Consider the following 6,422-nt stretch of genomic DNA (forward strand, 5'->3'; position numbering starts at 1 on the left):
CACTATAGGTTTCCACCTTCTCTTTCCGTATGCACATGGAAATGTGCTCCTAAATGTACTTCCAAATGTCCTCTAATATCTATCTGATTTAAATGCATGCTTCAAAAGGCACATTTGGATTGTAAAAGCCCACTCATACAAAATCAAAGCTCCCCTTGTCTGTTGCATTTTCTATTTAATAGCAGAGAGAAGCTGGAAATAAATTGATCCTCTGAACAGTGCTTTGTGGATGACATTGATTGATGGTTAAATGTTTATAAGATCATGAAATGAACACCCATGACAGTTCTTGTTGTATGGGGAACCTGCATCCTCCAGGAACAATAGATAGCCTTTCTTTTTAGTTGTTGGGTTGGGGGGGGGTTTTGTGTATGTGCGTGTGTTGTTGAATTATTTATTGGGGGAGGAGGGAAGGGGGTCATACACAATGGCCTTTTACTCCTTCAGGATACACCAGAGCATTTTAGTCTCTGAGTCTGAAATACTGAACATTATTAAGCCTGTTAGTTCCTATATATTCCTAAGAGATAAACAGATTGATCTGCTTATCAGGCTATGTTTACCAAGTCAATATTTACTTATCCTTACATATAAATGTTGATCTTATTAGGGCAATAAATTATCTCACTTCTAATCCAGTTTCTTACATGAAGCCCTTTTCTTCCCTGGGGCCTCTTTTTGAGAAATAACAGGATATGTAGTGTTCATGACTATATTTTTTTCTCTCTTTCTCAAGCTGTGGTCTTGCGTCCATTAAGTTCATTGCAAAGGAGAAACTAAATGTTTTCCAGGTATGGCATGCATTCTCCTGCTGTAGTAGCAGATGATGATTTTTTTTTTTTTCTATTTCTTGCTCCAGGAAAATGGATACGAAACTGTTAATCCAACAATCAGTACTTCTGCTGTTGAAATTTGTCTCATTAGGCACAGCTATATTAGGAACTGTCAAAGTAAAGCATGTTAGGGAAAGATTTATGTCAAAAAGCAAAAGTGATCAAATAAAAAAATGGCAGGTATTCTGCCACTCGAAGAAAGGCAATGCCAAAAGCAGACTTCAAGGGAAGAGCAGGTTTGTGAATCTCTGAAGTAGTTTGTGTTTTAGTATATGGAGAACAAGAGTAGATCTTTAGTGGGTGGCAACAGGATGAAGATGGACATTTCTGACCAGTTCCAGTCTTATAAAAAAGCCATTTATGTCTGTAGACAGCAATTCCGTTTTTCCTTATAGCTGCCCAATTTCTAGTGCATGAAATGTGGTGAGAATGTGGAGAGCCATATACCATTACCTGCCTGCAGTCACTAACGTAATGTGCAGATGGACAAAGAGATAAGTTATTGTGATGGGAAACAGATATTTGCCTTCCTAGCCTGAAAAGTGATTTGAGAAGATGTCAATGTCTGGATGTGTGGAAGTAGACACCCAGCACTGCTGCATTACCTGTGCTCTGAGCTGAGTGAACAAGAGGGCCAGCCTGAAAGCCATATTGCTATATGAGTTTCTTCCTGTGCATAAGGTCATTTGCTCAAGAGGTCATCTGGCTGAAGTGTTATTCTCTATCAACACATAAGAGTAATTTTTTTAAAATTTTATTTCAGAATTCAGGAAATAAAACCAAAGAATCTGGTGTATGGCTCTAAGCTACTTTTGAAAGCTTTGCTCTCTAATTTCTTGGCTGAAACTGGGTTAAGAATTCAACCCCTTCCTGCGCTTGGAAACACTGACACTGCATTTCAGACTGCTGTGATTTTACTGATCTGGGAACTGAGGCACAGAAATAGGAAAAGTGTAATTTTCATGAAGATATCAAAAAGGCTTGAAGCCAAGGCACAGCTATTACCCACACCCTAACCAAAAAGACCACTAAGCTAAAAATAGGCAACAATTACCTTCTTGCATATGAAATCAATTTATAACTGTTTGACTGAAAAACCTGAATGTAAGCTCACTGCAAAATTAGTAGCAAAGTCTATTAAAACCCCCACATCACACCTTTTCTTCTTTCCCACATTAGTCAATCACACTCGCCTCTCAGTTCCTTCGTACAAGCCTTTCGTGTCTGCCTGTAAGAAGAAATGAGCTTCAAAGCTCAGATTGCCGTTGTGAATATCCATCTACGCTATTAAAAGGCAGTCCTCTCTCTACTTTTTCAGGTCAGAGGCAAAATGGTGTTGACTTGCTTTGATTTTCTTAGTCTAGTCTGTGCTTGCACCAACCTGAAATTAATTGATTTTCCTGTTCAAAAGTTTACTTACACCCCATAAAAAAGCCCAACGTTGTGCCCAATCCTGACAGTAGCTACTGCTCTGCCTATCCACCTTCATCCTTGCCTGGCATGCACAGCTCTCAGTGGGCAGATGGAGTATGTTCTCTGCTGGGAGAAGAGCCTTCTCTGTAGCGATCACAGAATACCATCTGGGCACCCTTACAAATAGCTTGGATCTCAATATAATTTTTCTAAACGTTATTCAAACACCAATCTGGAAAATGTTGTACCCCTCCAATGCCTTGTTCGGTTTACCTAGCACTTACAGAAAACCCTCGCTGATTCCTGTGAGCCCCACCAAATCAGTAAGAAAAGATGTAGAGATGGAGGTTCTCCTCGGGCAGAGTGATCTCAAACAGCCTCCTCAGGAAATTACTGATTGTTCCCATGGCTATGGTTTTATTTGACTTGTGACAACAAAGTATTTGTCATGCTAATGTACATATTTAGTAAGACAAAACAATTTTCTAAGTTCTAGAATGGTCTAAAACAAGTTCATGAGAACATAATTGATATTGGTTACTTACCTCCAAAGTTAGAGACAGATAGTCCTGTTTATTGCCCTGCAGGCACTAACAGGGTTCACAAGAGTTAAGAAAAAAAATAATGACAAGAGTGACTCAGGTCTTTGGACCAGCGCTCGTCTTCTGGGGGTCCGTAAGCTCACCCGACTACCTCCACACTGTCAGCAGCTCTTAGCTAATACATGGACCCTCAGTCAGCATCAGCATCATCCCAGATTCTGTACATTAAATGACTGCCTGGTATGTTTTGTAGAGATTAGTCTTTTTCCTCATCTTCTGCCTTTAAACACCTGCTCCTTCATTTCTGAAGTGTCCCAAGCTGTCCATCCACTCCAGGCCAGTTGCTCAGTGAACACCTAGTGAGGCACAGGGCTACGTGGGTCTCCTGGGATGCCCATATGTCCAGAGTTTGTATACTGATAAAATGCTGTGAGCAGGGTGGGGGTCTTTTTTGAGATATAAGTTAGATGCACTTGTGCTAACTTTCCCAATTCATGGCGATGAAATGACAAAATCCCTAATTAAGAAATAATTACAATTAAAAGAACATTTTTACTAATGGCAGGATTTAGGATTGTGAAACACATAAGCACTTTCCATTCTAGATGCTTTCTTTGATCTCCTTGGTTCATATTGGAAATAATGCACTTGAAGAGATGAAAACACGACTGAACACAGCCTGCTTTCCTGCCACTGTTGCAGAAGAATGGAGGGAAGGGGTGAGGATCTGAGCATCTGCTCCCTACACCCTTCTGTCCCCCAAAGTGCCAGCCACGAAAGCCAGATTTAAGGACTTCCAGGGCATTGCTGTCCCCAAGAATATTCTTCTCCAAACAGTGGCAATAACATATCGCTCAAACCACTTACCTGGACATACAGAGCATAAGGACACAGCAGTTGCCATTCTGGGTTGGAGCAGGGAGGCAGAGTCCAGCCAGAGAACCTGGGGCCACCCCGAGAGGCAGGGGCAGGGGCTGGGGTGGGGACAGGGCCTCTCCCTGCCCTTGTGCCAGGCTGAATCCCAGCCTCCAAATCTCCTCAGAACTGGGCATCAACGCTGATGTTTAACAGTGCTCCACAATGTTTTAGTGCTAATTAGAAGTAGCTAGTTTGCTTGTCCCTCTGAACAGAGTCTCTCCTCAAACTTGGTGCCTTCTCAGCCTGAGGACTTCTTATGGCATTAAGTAGCACAGCTCACTTAAACACTGAAAAAATATTTCATCTGTTGATTTTAAATTGCCTCTTATCCCGATGCTCAAAGCTGGGAAAAACAAAAGCTCTTCTCTCTTCCCTAGTCCAGTGAGGTTTTCATGGATATTTACATTTCTCCCTTACTCATCTCCTTTCCAAGAGAAACAATCCCAGTCTTCTGGTTCTCACGTGGCTCCTTTAAACCTGGCTACTGGCCCATGAGTCCCACAGCCTACTTACCTATAACATAGTGCAAAGAGATCCAGGTGTATCCTGCTCTCACTAGGACTTCTTTAGTCTTCATTTAGTGTCCCAGAAACTTTCTGGGGATACCTGAAATAGCTGGTTTTCATTTTAGCAATGACCATTCTCGTGGTTTAACCCCAGCCAGCAACTAAGCTCCACACAGCCGCTCACTCACTGCTCTGCCCCCCCCCGCCAAGTGGGATGGGGACGGAGTCGAGAAAAAAAAAGTAAAACTCGTGGGTTGAGATAAGAACAATTTAATATAACAGAAAAGAAGAAACTAATAATTATAATAGTGACACTAATAAAATTACAATGGTAATAATAAAAGGATTGGAATATGCAAGTGATGCACAATGTCATTGCTCACCACCCACCGATCGACGCCCAGTTAGTTTCCAAGTGGTGATCCCCCCCACCCCCACTCCCCAGTTTATATACTAGATGTGACATCCATTGGTATGGAATACCCCTTTGGCCAGTTTGGGTCAGCTGTCCTGGCTGTGTCCCCTCCCAACTTCTTGTGCCCCTCCAGCCTTCTCGCTGGCTGGGCATGAGAAGCTGAAAAATCCTTGACTTAGTCTAAACACTACTTAGCAACAACTGAAAACATCAGTGTGTTATCAACATTCTTCTCATCCTAAATCTAAAACATAACACTATACCAGCTACTAGGAAGACAATTAACTCTATCCCAGCCAAAACCAGGACAACCATACACAGATGTCTCAGGCCTCAGTATCCAAGATCTATTTATTCCCTCGTATAAAAGACATCACGGAGAGAATAGGGAGGATGTCTGGAGGTCTTAGACATGCTCCAGCAGTATGTCAGTAGTAGAGAGTGGTCTCAGCCTGTATTAGGCAATCTGACTCAGCCTGGATGAGGCAAGGAAAAAGACTCCCACTGTGGCGTTGTTGGTCTCAGTTGGCACCTTAGTCCCTTCCCTCTATCCATTCATCCTGGTTTGGGTCAGGCTATTCTCTGCACAGGCCGAGCAGAGCTGCAGGCAGCCTTTGCAGTGCAGATGGCTCTTACCTCAGATGTTCTGTTGATAAGGCAGTTTTTGAACACCAAATTGCATGTTAGTGCCAGTTAATGAATGTTCTCTTTACAGGCAAAGCAAACCTTTCCTTCTATACTAAGCAGAGAACAGGAGGAAGTAGCCTTTCAGGTATTAAATTGCCTGAGATCATCAGCACAGAGCAGCTTGAGGAACAGCCACAGAATCTTAAATTACTGTTACTGAGCTTTTCCTCACCATGCAGGAGCTCAGGCTTCTTTCCTGACCAATGCTTTTTCTTCCCAGGAGAGCAGGGGCTGCAGTGCCTGTCCTTGGGGAGCAGGAATTACCTTCTGCAGAGCAGGGGACAGCAGCATGAGGCACCTTCAAATGCAGCAGAGCCTCTGCTGAGCCCACCTCATCCACATGCTCTGCAGACAAAACGGTCTAGACAGGTTCCTCTGCATTGCAGGATGAGCCCAAAGAAAAGTTTCAGGATCCCAAGGAAGCTCTCTGCCCCCCCCAGTTTGCTCTGTGTGGAGGAAAGGGTTTGGGCTTCTACCACTGGCCTTGCAGAGATCTCCACTCTGTTTGTACTCAGCTGAGTTCAGACCCAGCCTCTGCTACTCACTGCCTGTGGAAATGTTTCAGGACAAACCATGCTTTCTACTTTGCTGGGGGTTAAATAAAAAAGGAATAAAAGCCTGACTGTGCTTCTCTCTCTGTTTTTTAGGTTTTTACTGAAACAATGTCTGCTGGCTCTCAACAGCTTTTTGTTTTATAGAGCCAGCTAGATAACCACAACCATGGTGAAATCCTTGTACGCGTTTCATGCTATGTAAGAGGCAATTGCTGTCATGTGTAAACCCAGGGGAGCAGAAATGGAAGGGTTTCCCCTGGGCAGAGAAGATAAATGGGTACTACATTCACTTTGTATTTAAAGCTGCAGTGAGTATGTGACTTTCTGTACTGAGGGGAACATTGCAGCTGTTTTGCTTGACATAGATTCACATAGTGAGAAACTGGAAGTGTAAGGAGCGAATTTGTTATTTGCGTTTCTAGACAAATTGTTCATTAGGAGCCTGAACCCAAACATACTCAGGTCAGTACCCTTTTCAGTCAGTTTTGGTTTGAGTCCTAGTCCTGGCTTCCTTCCCTGAGTTTGGGACACATTTCCCAGAGGCAAGGATATCC

This window comes from Haliaeetus albicilla, chromosome 5 (genome assembly GCF_947461875.1).
Source record: "Haliaeetus albicilla chromosome 5, bHalAlb1.1, whole genome shotgun sequence".
Classification (NCBI taxonomy): domain Eukaryota; kingdom Metazoa; phylum Chordata; class Aves; order Accipitriformes; family Accipitridae; genus Haliaeetus; species Haliaeetus albicilla.